This window comes from Bos grunniens, chromosome X, assembly GCF_055505025.1.
Source record: "Bos grunniens cultivar Pamir isolate PY7600 chromosome X, Bosgru_T2T1.0, whole genome shotgun sequence".
Lineage (NCBI taxonomy): Eukaryota > Metazoa > Chordata > Mammalia > Artiodactyla > Bovidae > Bos > Bos grunniens.
In genome coordinates, this window is record NC_141194.1 from 12316169 (window position 1) to 12330723 (window position 14555).

General features: G+C 43.0%; 1 long non-coding RNA gene across 2 annotated transcripts; it reads right to left on the reverse strand.

The window, feature by feature from the left end:
* Nucleotides 1-942: 942 nt before the first annotated feature.
* On the reverse strand, nucleotides 943-12527 carry LOC147339803 (uncharacterized). Of its 2 annotated transcripts, none has more exons than XR_015158491.1 (3): nucleotides 6003-12527; nucleotides 4322-5213; nucleotides 943-2057 (listed from the first exon to the last, which is right to left on the reverse strand). It is a non-coding gene; the product is annotated as an uncharacterized LOC147339803 (long non-coding RNA). The 2 variants fall into 2 exon arrangements; XR_015158490.1 differs by having other exon boundaries at nucleotides 4322-5676.
* Between the last annotated feature and the right edge of the window lie 2028 nt (nucleotides 12528-14555).

Genomic DNA, 14555 nt, shown 5'->3' on the forward strand with positions numbered 1-14555 from the left:
TTGGCACTCAGCTTTCTTCACAGTCCAACTCTCACATCCATACATGACTACTGGAAAAACCATAGCCTTGACTAGATGGACCTTTGTTGGCAAAGTAATGTCTGTTTTTTAATATGCTGTCTAGGTTGGTCATAACTTTCCTTCCAAGGAGTAAGTGTCTTTTAATTTCATGGCTGCAGTCACCATCTGCAGTGATTTTGGAGCCTATAAAAATAAAGTCAGCCACTGTTTCCCCCTCTATTTGCCATGAAGTGATGGGATCAGATGCCATGATCTTCGTTTTCTGAATGTTGAGCTTTAAGCCAACTTTTTCACTCTCCTCTTTCACTTTCATCAAGAGGCTCTTTAGTTCTTCACTTTCTGCCATAAGGGTGGTGTCATCTGCATATCTGAGGTTATTGATATTTCCCCCAGCCATCTTGGCACACACACAAGATATATAAATACCTGCTGCTGCTGCTGCTGCTGCTAAGTCTCTTCAGTCGTGTCCGACTCTGTGCGACACCATAGACAGAGGCCCACCAGATTCCCCCATCCCTGGGATTCTCCAGGCAAGAACACTGGAGTGGGTTGCCATTTCCTTCTCCAATCCGTGAAAATGAAAAGTGAAAGGGAAGTCGCTCAGTCGTGTCCGACTCTTTGCGACCCCATGGACTGCAGCCCACCAGGCTCCTCCATCCATGGGGTTTTCCAGGCAAGAGTACTGGAGTGGGGTGCCTTTGCCTTCTCCAATATAAATACCTATATGCAATCAAATAGATAGGTACTATTATTTTGAACTGTTATCTGTTAGATCAATTAACAATAAGAAAAATAAAAAGTAAAAGTAAAAAATAAACTAAAAGGTAAAATCTTACATCATACACAGAAATCAACTGAAAATGTATTAAAGACTTAGATGTAAAGTCTGAAACTATAAAGCTTGTAGAAGAAAACATAGGGGGCAAGCTTCCTGACAGAGGTCTTGGCAATGATTTTTTTTTTGGATTTGATGAAAAGACAACAAAAGTAACAATCAACAAGTGGGACTACATCCAACTAGAAAGCTTCTGTATAGCAAAGCAAACTAATGAAAACAGCAATAGCAATGCAATATGCAAAATGAAATAGCAATCTACTGAAAGGGAGAAAATACTTGCAAATCATGTAAAAGGGGCTAATACCCAAAACATATTAGGAACTCATACAACTCAGAAAACAATCTGATTTAAAAATGGGCAGAGGATCTGAATAGACGCTTCTCCAGAGAGAACAGGATGGCGAACAGGAACATGAAAAGGTGCCCCACATGACTAACCATCCGTCAGTTCAGTCAGTTCAGTTGCTCAGTCGTGCCCGACTCTGCGACCCCATGAATTGCAGCACGCCAGGCGTCCCTGTCCATCACCAACTCCCGGAGTTCACCCAGACTCACGTCCATCGAGTCAGTGATGCCATCCTGCCATCTCATCCTCTGTCGTCCCCTTTGCCTCCTGCCCCCAATCCCTCCCAGCATCAGGGTCTTTTCAAATGAGTCAACTCTTCACATGAGGTGGCCAAAGTACTGGAGTTTCAGCTTTAGCATCATTCCTTCCAAAGAAATCCCAGGGCTGATCTCCTTCAGAATGGACTGGTTGGATCTCCTTGCAGTCCAAGGGACTCTCAAGAGTCTTCCCCAACACCACAGTTCAAAAGCATCAATTCTTCGGTGCTCAGCTTTCTTCAGAGTCCAACTCTCACATCCATACATGACCATAGGAAAAACCATAGCCTTGACTAGACAGACCTTTGTTGGCAAAGTAATGTCTCTGCTTTTCAATATGCTGTCTAGGTTGGTCATAACTTTCCTTCCAAGGAGTAAGCGTCTTTTAATTTCATGGCTGCAATCACCATCTGCAGTGATTTTGGAGCCCCAAAAAATAAAGTCTGACACTGTTTCCACTGTTTCCCCATCTATTTGCCATGAAGTGATGGGACCAGATGCCATGATCTTCGTTTTGTGAATGTTGAGCTTTAAACCATCAGGGAAATGCAAATCAAAACCACAATGAGGGATCACCTCACACTTGTCAGGATGGCTGTTATCAAAAAGACAAGAAATAATAAGTGTTGACGAGGAGATGGAGAAAAGGAACCCTTGTGCACGTTAGTCAGGAGATTAATTCACACAACCACTATGGAAAACAGTGTGGCAGCTCCACTCCAAATTACAGACAGAACTACCATACAATCTAACAGTCTTACTTTGGGGGGTAGATCCAAAGGAAATGAAATCATTATCTTGTAGATATCTGTACACTAATGTTCACTGCAGCATTATTTATGATAGCTGAAACGTGCAAACAAACTATGTGATGACAGATGAATGGATAAGAAAGTATAAATATAAAATGGGATATTATTCAGCCATAAAAAGAAGGAAATTCTGCCACTTTCAACAACATGGGTGGACCTTGAGGGTATTAAGTGAAATCAGTCAGACATAGAAAGACAGATATGATCTCACTTACATGTGGAATCTAAAAAACCTCATGAACAAATAGTTACGTACTGATTGGTGATTGCCAGAAGTAGGGAAGGGAGGCTGGGCAAAATGGGTGAAGGGGGTCAAAAGGAGCGAACTTTCCAGTTGTAAGATAAATAAGTCCTGGGGATGCAATGTACAGCGTGGTAACTGTAGTTAACAGTTGATTAATTCTAATGTTGATAATATTGTATTGTATATTTGAAATTTGCTAAGACAGTAAGTCTTAAATTTTTATCAGAAGATAAAAATGTAACTGTGAGGTGATGGACATTAGCTACTTATTCTGGTCATCATTTCCACATCAAATTATTATGTTGGATGCCAAAAACAAATGTTATACATCAACTGTATCACAATTAAAATTTTTTAGAAATTTTAGGTAAAATGAAAAGTAAAAAGAAACTTTTAAGTTAGATCTATGTTGGAATTCAGCTTCCAAAAGAGACACCTATATAGCTTAACAAGTGTGAAAGTGTTCGTTGCTCAGCTGTGTCTGACTCTTTACTAGCCTGCCAGGCTCCTCTGTCCATGGGATTCTTCAGGCAAGAATACTGGAGTGGGTTGCCATTTCCTTCTCCAGGGGAATCTTCCCCACCCAGAGATGAAATCCAGGTCACCTGCACTGCAGGCAAATTCTTTACCATCTGAGCCCCCAGGGAAGCCCGGCTTAACAAGACATTGTTAAACAATGAGTTTTGTTTCCTCCTTTATAATTAGCTCAAGTTTTCCAGTGATCACATTTCAGAATTACTTTTTAGCCCATGATCAGGCTCATCCTCTCTGCCCTACACATTTCACACGTTACTTGTTCACACACCAACTGTATTGCTAATGTTGGAGGGACATACTGCACCATTTCCCAAAGACACTTCCCTGTGACCATGCAAAATGAATGTACTCAGACATTCTGAATTTTTGCTTGAAGCAGAACAGGTTTCTAAGTCCCCCGTGAACTTAAATATACAGGTATCTTAAAGTAAGAGTGGGAATGGGAAGCACAACCTGATTCTCTTTCTGATAGACATTCTATTTTATTTATAATGTATTTTGGTACTAGTTGGGGCTTCCCTGGTGGCTCAGACGGTAAAGAACCTTCCTGCGGTGCAGGAGATGTGGGTTCGATCCCTGGGTTGAAAAGATCTCCTGAGGAAGGAAATGGCAACCCACTCCAGTATTCTTGCCTGGGAAATCACATGGACAGAGGAACCTGGTGGGCTACAGTCCATGATGTCGCATAAAGTAGGACACAACTGAGCGACTAACACACACTTGGTACTAGTTACAATCCTGCTTTTTGGCCACATATTTGCAGGTCTGACTAGGCAGGAGCTGGGGTGGCTCAGAGTCTACTAATGAAGAGAATTAGAAGTAGGTTGCAAAGCTTGCTCACTCCTCATTTTTCCCTGATCACCTCCATCAAGCTGCACTACCATCAGCTGGGAGAAAAGCAATTTTCAGTACAGGTGGGGTAAATGCTCTGAAAGGCTGTCCCCAGAAGAATATGCAAATAGGCAAATGTTTCCAAACTACTTGAAGGCTTAAAAAATGTTCCAGAAAAAAAAATCTTATCAAGATATGTGTGTGTGTGTGTGTGTGTGTGTGTATATATATATATATATAATTATTTTTTTTAACCAGCCAAAGTTTGAATTTGACAAAATCACACAAGACAGAGGCTGTTACATAGAGGCTCTTAGTTTTCTTCAGGATGAAAATAAACCAATTAGTATAACCATACTTCCTTAAACAATGAAATTGCATCAGAATAACCCAACTATCAAATGGAAAAATAAAAGAGAAAAGTTTTTGTCTTACCATCATTTATTCCTTCTTTGATGTTCTTCCTTTCTTCATGTAGATCTGAGTTTCTGACCTGTATTTCCTTCTCTCCAAAAAACTTCTAACATTTCTTGCAAGGCAGGTCTCTCGGCAACAAGGGTTTTTCACTCAATTTTTGTTTGCCTGAGAATGTATTTCTCTGGGTAGGGAACTGTAAGTTTGTTTCTCTCAATCCTTTAAATATTTCACTTCACTCTCTTCTTGTTTGCATGGTGTCTGCAGAGAATTTGGATGTAATTCTTTGTTTCTCTGTAGGAAAGCTGTTTTTATCTTCTAGCTTCTTTCAGGATTTTATCTTTGATTTTCTGTAATTTGAAGATGATATGCCAAGTTTTAGTTTTCCCAATTTCCTGTATGTTACACCTATGGATAGAGAAGCCTGGTGGGCTACAGTCCATGGATCGCGAAGACTCAGACATGATTGAGTATGCATGTACACCTTTTTCAGTTGTCCCACAGACCTTGCATATTATGTTCTTGCTTTTTTTCAGTCTTCTCTTTGCTTTTTGGTGTTTGAGGACTCTATTGATCTCTCCTCCTGCTCAGAGTTGTTTTTCCTCAGTTGTGTCCAGTCTACTAATAAGCCCATCAAAGCATTCTTCATTTCTGTTCCAGTGTTTTTTGATCTCTAGCATTTCTTTTTAGCATTACCATCTCTTTGCTTCCATTGCCCAGCTGTTCTTAAATGTTTTCTATTTTATCCATTAGAGCTATTAGCATATGCATCAGAGTTGTTTTAAATTCCTGGGCTGATAATTCCTATGTTCCTGTTACGTCTGGTTCTGATGGTTGCTTTGTCTCTTCAAACTGTGCTTTTTGCCTTTTGATGTGCCCTGTAATTTTTGCCTGATCATTGGACACGATATACCTGGTAAAAGGAAATGCTGTAAGTGGACCTTCAGTCCTGTGGTCAGAAGTCGGGGGAGGGGAAGAATTCTCAGGTGATTATGTCTTGACCTTTTCATGACCCTAGCTCACTGGATGGTGAACTTCACAAATGCTTCTCAGTTTTTTTCCCTCCCTTAGGTGGACAGGATGGCTGGAGTTGGATATTTCCCATCCCCAGGTCAGTTAGGCCCTGATAATAATATCCCCATAGGTTCGGTTCATTTCAGTTCAGTTCAGTCGCTCAGTCATGTCTGACTCTTTGCGACCCCATGAATCGCAGCACGCCAGACCTCCCTGTCCATCACCAACTCCTGGAGTTCTGGTTAACTAATTTTCCCCAGGGCAGGCCTCGTAAAGAAAAGAAAGGGCCCTGGCTTATTTCAAAATGGTTCCTTTTACCTGCTGAATAGCATAGGGAGCTCAGCTCAGTGGGCTGTGGTGACCTAGAGGGATGGAATGGAGTGGAAGGTTCAAGACAGAAGGGATGTATGTATACATACAGCTGATTCACTTCGTTGTACAGCAGAAACTAACACAACATTGTAAGGCAATTATCTTCCAAAAAAACCCCAGTTTTTTTTCCCCCTGCTGGAAACCCAAGGGGACCTTTCTCCGGTATTTACCGTGGGAATCTGGTCAAATTCCTGAAGAGAAATACCACCATGTAGCTGGGGGGCCCCCTTATCACTGGACCCCCTGGAGTTCTTAACCCTCAGACTTTTCCACACTGAGCCTCCGCCAATTTGTCAGTTAGTTTGTGTTTTCCTACCCGACACTTGTTCCCATGAGGTTTCTGCTCCGAGTCTCTGCCATGGTAGCTGTGAGTCCTGTATTTGCTCTTATCTCCATTCCTGCGGGCAGAAGTTGCTCTGTGTCCTCCCCTCTTAAAGACCCAAGAACAGGAGTTGATTTTTCAGTCTGCTCAGTTTTTACTTGTTCCTGAGATGGAGCCCTGACTCCCAGCCTCCTTACATGTGGAATCAGACTCTCTGGCAATTTTTAACCTCAACACACAAACAAAAGGTATATACGCACAGAGTTTTAAAGTCAAAGAACTCTGCAAGACAGACTCAGGAAAGTCAGAGACCTAGCCCCCATCATGCCACACCTGATTCCACTCCCCGGAGGCCACAACTTCCAGGTGCTGGTAAGTGCTTGGGGGTGGGGAAAAAAAGCAGAGAGGGCTTAAGAAGTGCCTCCTGGTGGAGTCGGTTGCAACTTTAAATAGGACATTGAGAGGGTGTCATATGAATGGGAGGGGAGGACTCTTGTGATGCTTACTAATCCTTACAGGGTAAGCCATCTGGGTAGAGGACTGACAAATGCAGAATCCTGTGGACAGCAGTGTGTCAGGCTGATTTGGATCCTGCCTCCCATGGTAATGTGTAGAATACCCCAGGGCTCTTGTTATAATGCAGATTTTGATTCAGTAGGTCTGGACAGGACCTGAAGCTCTGCATTTCTAATGAGTTCCCACATGATGCTGACGCTGCTGGTCCAGAGACCTCAGTTTGAGTTGCAAGGTCCTAGAAAGAGTTAGGAGATGAGAGGGTGGGCAAGGAAACCAAACCCAAGTCAGAAAGATGAAGTGAAGTGAAAGACCCTAAGTTGTGTCTGACTCTTTGTGACCCCATGGTCTATACAGTCCATGGAATTCTCCAGGCCAGAATACTGGAGTGGGTAGCCTTTCCCTTCTCTGGGGATCTTCCCAACCCAGGGATCGAACCCAGGTCTCATGCATTGCAGGCAGATTCTTTACCAGCTGAGCCACAAGGGAAGCCCAAGAATATTGGAGTGGGTAGCCTATCCGTTCTCCAGCAGATCTTCCTGACCCAGGAATTGAACTGGGGTCTCCTACATTGCAGGCAGATTCTTTACCAACTGAGCTACCAGGGAAGCCCTCAGAAAGATGAGCGGGGACCAGATCTTGCGGTGCCTTTGAGTACACTGGGAGGACTTGCATTATTATTGTAAATGAGATGGGAGCAGGGAAGTGCTGTGATCTGGCTTACATTTTAGAGGCATCTCTGTAGGAAGTGTATTAAGCACAGATTGTAGGAGGGCAAGGGTGATTAGGAAGCCACTGAGTGAACCCAGGTGAGAGATGGTGGTGGCGGGACCTGGACCCCAGGGACAATGTGACAAGTAGGCAATGCCAACAGAATTGCTACTGGATTGGTTGGAGGAGCAAAAGAGAAAAGTCACTTGAGCACTTGGAAGGATGGAGTTGCCATTTATGCCCGTCTCTTGCATCCATCTTCTGTCTCCAGTACCACTGCCACTTCTCTAGGCAAGCCCCATTCATTCCCATTACTGTAATTGCCTTCAAACAGGTACTGCAAACATCTTCTTGAGAAATGGCTTTGTTAAGTCCAGGCCTTTGTAAAGACCTTGCAGTTGTTTACAGAGTCCATAGTCTAGCGTGGAAGACCCTTCTTCCCTGGGTCATTACCTTCATGAGCCCCTGACTCTTGCCCATGGATTCATGACCTCACCATCATGATGGACACGCTATGAAGGATGAAAAGCTGTGGGATACTTGTGATCCCTGGCGTGGCTGCCCTTAAGCCACCACACTGTCCCTCTTCCACTTGAATCTACTTTTGTTATATATCCTTGAAGAAAGCAAACTGTTTGCAGACTTTGCCTTTATTGTGTATGGACGTGCTTACATCACTGCCACTCAGCACCAGCGTCACTTGGGAACTTAGTACCAATGTAAGTTCATGGGCCCCACCCTAGACCGCTAAATCACAATCGGATGGCAGGACCCAGAAATCGGTTGTAACAAACTCACCAGGTGATTCCTACACATGCTAAGCTTGGATACAGAGTGGATAAGACCGCACTGCAAACTGAATATCAGTAGGTTCTGACATATTTGGGAACAGCTGATCTAGGCTAGAGGGCTCAACCCTGGCTGCACATCAGGACCACTGAGAGAGCTTTCAATCCAACAGCAGTGCCTGGGCCTCACTGCTGGTGATGCTGATTCAACTGGCTGGAATAGATCCAAGTGATGCCCGTATACCACCAGGTCTGAGAACCTCAGGACTCTGACGGATTGATCTCCATTCTGTGTCCCGTACACAGCCAAATTTTCTGCTTCTTGCTGCTGTAGGTTACTCTACCTGAAGTGTGTGCCATGCCATTTACATACTGTCTGATATACCCATTCCAGGAATAGACTGAGCCCCCAAACAGCTTCTCTTCAAACAGGTCTTGGGTCCTCTTCTATTTCCTGAAGCCATGTGGGTGGCTTCTATGGCACTCGTAGCCAAATAAGATCCCAACATTGTTCTCTTTGTTAAAATGAGGCCTCATTCAATGAAAAGGTGTTTCTCAAACCCTGTTTGTTCTATGGACTAGTAGTGTTCAGTCATATACTAATACTTATTTGTGGGACTGTTCTTTGGCAATAAAAAATGAAAATTGAGAGCTACTACATACCACGTGATTTCTGCACATCACTCTCCAGGTGTTTTCACCATCCCCAGACCACAGCTTCTCAACCTTTTTAGTAAGTATTGCACCTTTTTTCACGGAGCTGAAATTCACATAAAAGTAACCATTTTCAAGTGAACAATGCAGTGGCATTTAGTACATTTGCGGTGTTGCATCATCACCATCTCTTCCAAGTTCCAAAATAGTCCCCTCACCTCAAAAGGAAACCCTGCTCCCTTTTGCAGTCACCCCTCACCATTTCCATTCAACCTCCCAGCCATTAGGCATGTTACTTCTTCTTAGTTTGAATCAATTTGTTCTTTAGATAATTGGGGATGCTGCTTTTTCAGGTTGTTAGGAGAAACAGGCAGGTAATGTGTATAGATTGCCCAGCACTACATACATCAGGTACCTAATAAAAGGTCAGGTCCTCACCTTCGCTCTCGGCCTTCTCATTCTGGTGTCCTAGTGCCAGATTCTACAGCACTCAGAAGTAAGGAAAGAGGCTTTGTAAATTCTTTCTTTAGAAAAACCTGTACTTAATTTCTATTTTTATTTTAAACCCCTTTTTATTTCAGAATTATTTTAGATTTATAGAAAAGTTGTAAAGATAATATGGTTCCTGTAAACTTTCACCCAGTTTCTTCCATAATTAGGGTTAACCACAGGCCATTTGTCAAATGAACGCTGATGCATACTTGATGTGGATTTCACCATCTTCCCCACATAATGCCCCTTTTCTGCTCCAAGATCCAACCAGAATCCCATGATGCAATTCGTCTTCATGTCTCTTTGGTCTCCTCTGAGTTTTCATCTTTCTTTGCTTTTCACGACCTTGAGGGCTTTGAAGAGGACTAGTTGGGTATTTTCTAGAATGTCCACCAATTTCACTTTATCTGATGTTTTCTCATGGTGAGACTGGGGTTACAGGTTCTGAGACATCAGGTAGTAGCACATGGTAACATGGTACCCGAAGAACTTACCACCCGTGATGCTGACCTTGAGCGTGTGCATAATGTGGTGTCGGTGAAGCTTTTCCACTGAAAGTTGTTATTTCCCCTTTTCTCTTCCCTGTTCTTTGGGGAGGGAGAAGGTCAGGAAGGGGAGGGGAGGAAGAGTAAGGTCAGACCTCTAGAAGGGGCAGAATCTACAGCCATTATTTAGAATTCTTCTGGAAGATTTGTCTCTTCTCTTCCTTTATTATACAATCACTTATCAGTATGAAGTCGTGTATATCTCTTTTATACTTTGGGTTATAATCCAATTCTCTGTTATAGATTTTGTTGCTTAAATTGTTCCATTTGGCCACTGGGAGATCTTTCAGACTGGCTCCCATGTCCCTTTGACATGCTGCAGTCTTCCCCCAACCCCAAGATCTTAGCTTTTGATATAAACTGGTATTCTTCCCCACCTTTCCACTGAAATTGCTTTAAGGCCCTTTAGGTTACGGTGGTTTCTAGATTGTTAAGCCAAACTCTATTTGTCTATTCTTAATTTACCAGAACTTTCTGTGACAATACTGTTAATCTCTTTCCTTCAAATTCCATTTCATTTTCTAAAAATTTATTATGGAATTTTCAGACATAAAGCTACAGAAAAGAGCATTATGAACTTCCATGTATCCATCACCCTACTTTAACAATTGTCAGCATTTTGCCCACTGTGTTCTCTCTCACATGCTCTGCCACTGGGACACATTCTTTAAAGGAAACCCCAGACATCATATGAGTTCAACTGTGGAGTTGTGTCTTCAACAGATCAGAACTTTAAAAATATTTTATTGACAGTTCCTTGTGCACCATGACCCCTTCTCCAACTCACACTTTATAAAAGTCCATTTGCTGAAGAAACTGGGTTTTCTGTCTTATTAAATTTCACAATTCTGGATTTGGTTCATTGTCTTCACAGAGTCTTATGTTAGTCTAGTCTTTGAACTTCCTATAAATTGGAAATTAGATGTAGAGTCTTTATGAGATTGTTTTCATACTTGCAAAATATTTCCAGTATGTCTGATACATAACTCAATTTATCTATATTTATCTTAATTATATATATACACATATATTTTAAAAAATACTTCATTGGTGGGGAAGTCAACTTCCTAAAGCATCACAATAGAAGGCGTATTGTCCAGCTTTTCCAGTGGTAATTTCCTCTTTAGAGACACCTCTAGCTCCTGATTTTCTCCCTTTTTGTCTTTGCCATTTCTCTCAGTTCCCTTCAGACTCTTCTGTATCTGTGGGTTAGAGTCATTGTCTTCAGGGCCCCACTGTCAGTGGTCCATTCCTAAGAGTCTATATGTGGTCTCCCTTTCCATATTCCTAAGGCTGAGGACTCAGAAGTCTGTATTTTTTTAAATATTAATGTTTTGTTTAAATTAATTTTAATATTTATATTTGGGGGTTACACTTGTTGCAGTGCACAGCTTCTTTCGTTGCTGCACACGGGCTTTCTCTAGTTGTGGAGAGTGGGGGCTACTCTTCATTGTGGTGTGAGGACCTCTCATTGCCATGGCATCTCTTGTTGCGGAGCATGGGTTCTAGGTGTGTGGGCTCAGTAGTTACGGTACATGGGCTTAGTTACTCTGTGGCATGTGGGATCTTACTTCCTGGACCAGGGATTGAACCCATGTCCCCTGCATTGCAAGGCAGATTCTTAACCACTGGACCCACCAGGGAAGTCCCAGAAGTTCGTATTTTTGATGCCGACTCTCTCCACTGAGTTTGAAGCCCAAGTATCTGGTGACCGCCACCGTGTCCCTGGATGTCCTGTGAGCTCTTCAAACTCACTGTGGCCCCAAGTGGAGTTAACTATCTTTCTTCCTAAATCTGTTTCTCAATGTTTTGTTTAGCTCAGTGATGAGAACCACCATCCAAGACAGAAACCTGAACCATTCTAGAATTTTCCTCACCTGCCCCAAATTGCCAAGCCATAGACCGTCTGTTTCCTTAATAGCTCAACTGTGTCCCCTCTTCTCGAGGTTACAGGCTCAATTCTAAAATTCAGATAAAGAACAAGTGCATTATCCAGAGTCACACATTCTCCAGCAGGACTAGAGTCTAACCCTGTGCTCCAGCATGGAACATACTGGAATCTTGCTGAGCATTGTAATCAGCTCCAGATTCTTCACCATGCTCTGGATACACTGTGCTTTACACAGGTTGTGAATACGGCTGTCGAGGCTGAACTCAGCAGGGCAAAACACCTAAAAGTAGGGAGTTCAGGAGTCAGAATACTTAGGTTTGACCCTCTCTTCCCCAACTGAGAATGAACTTAAGCTGGTTAATTTTCTGTGCTTCGGTTTCCTCATATGCAAAATGGAAATAATATTTCACCACTTTTCTGAAACCTCTGAAGCTCTGGAAACTGGAAGTCATATTTCGTTGTTTTCAAATAATTTGTTTGGCAGCCAAACCTGACTTGACTATAAGGATATGAGGACAAAACCTGAGGTGAATGGAACTGGGAATATTTATGGTGTTATTCCGCTTAGAATATTCTTCCATTTTACTGCAACAACTGAGTTTGATGACAGGCTGCTGCCCCAGCCCAATGAGACCAGTTCCATAATATGCTTATTTGACTTTTCAAAAGTACCACAATGTCTGAATTCTGAAACACATCTGATTGAAGAGTTTTGGAAAACAGGTTGTGTGCCTGTAATAGCTACTTCACAGGTTTGTCATAGGTTGCTTGCTCAAGAAATTCGGTATTTGTAGAGCCATTAGAAGAGTACGTGGCCCCTGGTAAGCCCTATATAAAGTCAAGTCATGTCTGACTCTTTGCAACCCCATGGACTGTAGCCTACCAGGCTCCTCTGTCCATGGGATTTTCCAGGCAATAGTACTGGAGTGGATTGCCATTTCCTTCTCCAGGGGATCTTCCCGACCCAGGGATCGAACCTGGGTCTCCCACATTGTAGACAGATGCTTAACCGTCTGAGCCACCAATTACTTAAAGCCCTATATAAGAGTTTGATAAAAACTTCATGTAATAGTTAATCCTAGAAATGAACTAAAAGAGAAATGATTTTGTCAGAAGTTTGCTGAATTTTGGGGGGCTTCCATCGAAGCTGGGTTCTATAATAACTTTTGTTATAAAGAAATGAAACATCAGAGAGACAGAGAAACCCCCCTGGATGGGGACTCCAATCCTCTCACTGCCCAGAACCAAACTCTTATTCTGAAGCCGGTGTGTGTGAATATTTCCCAAGTTTATCAGTTTTAGTTCATAAATAGGCGTCCATGGTATGGATTCTTTGGAAGAAAGAATGATCCAGTTCCAAGTGTTGACATTGCTTTGGTTAGTTAAGAAGCCCGGCCCTTACCTCCCTCCCCTGAGCTCTTGCAGCACTGCCCCCCACCCTCAGTGCCCACCACCATGTCCCCAAGGGAAAAGACCATGGTCCAGCTAATTGGGATGGAAAGGACTAAACATCTGCTGTGTTAATGAATGAACAAGTGACCACACAAAGGACATTGGGGTAGAAGGACAGGTGGGGCTGAGGTGTCAGGAGCCAGTCCATCTGTTCCAAATGCCGACAGGGAGATATGTCCCCTTATCTGGAAGAAGCTCCACAGCCAGGACTTCTGTTGGCATTCTTGCAATTTTTAAAGATAGGCAATAGATAAGCATCAGCATTGATTGTGTATATACCACATGGCCAGCGCTGTGTGTTTTCCAGGCACTGACTCCAGGTGGTCCTCAAGGTATCATGAAGTCCTACATCAGGAGTGAGGAACACCAAGCCCTGGGAGGTGAAAGGCACTCATCAGCAAGGGTGGGGCCAACCTGGGGGTTTCTCTAGGGAGGGGAAGGTAGCAGTGTCTTTTGGGAGGATAAACACTTCACTCTCAAATTGCCAAGAAAACTGCCATAATTAGAGGCTTCAGTTTGTATTTCTGCCTCAGTCACATTTATTTTCTATTTAGACGTACAGGTTTCAAAGAAAAAAAGACAGAGAACCGCTAAATATTTGAAATTTTGGTCACGTGTCACCACAGGGGAAGTTAATTCTGATTTTTGTCTGCAATACCCAAGCACAAACTGTACTCCAGTAATAAAACACGAGCTTGGAAAAATAAGCACCTGGGGCTGAGGAAAAGTAATGTATTTGTCTCAGGGCAGGGGCTGAAACGCACAGCTAAGTGTTTCAAGGGAGAAACATGTCAATACTCTATCTTTTCACCAACCTTTGATGGATGTGCTAATCTTCGCAGGTCAGCGCAGTTCACCCTGGCAACGCACCAAAATAACTTATTTAAAAGGCAGCTGGCTTTTATAAGTGGACTGAGACATCCATTTTTAGGTTTTTGTTCCCTGAAATATATTCTCTTATCAAAACAGTATTCGCTATATGTAGTAAGAGTTCAATGACACCTTTGCTACCACCAAGGAGACTGCAGAGGTGAGCAAGTTTGGGAATCACTGTCCTTGGCTCTCAATTCTGGATGACTTTCAAGCTCTGTCGAGAAAAGCAGGTAACCAGAAGGACATCAGACACGGATTCCATTCCTTTAGAGCAGGAGCTGGCAAGCTACCACCCACAGGCCAAACCTGGCCTGTTTTCATCAATAAAGTTTTATTGGCATGCGGTGATGCCCAGGCCTTTACTCACTATCTCTGGCTGTCTTCCTCCTGCAAGGGCAGAAATGAGGAGTTGGGACACAGACCATGCAGCCTGAAAGCCCGAACTAGGAACTCTGGCCCTTGACAGCACATGCACTCTGGTGAGCTCTGGACTCCTGGGCCAGCAGGTTTGCATCCTTCACAGCGGGGCTAGAGGACTTGGGGTGGGAGAGGACATCTGAGCCCCTGAAAGCCTTTGCCTAGCTCAGCTGGGTTAAAGAAAGAAGAAAAGAGAAACATAACGACTAGG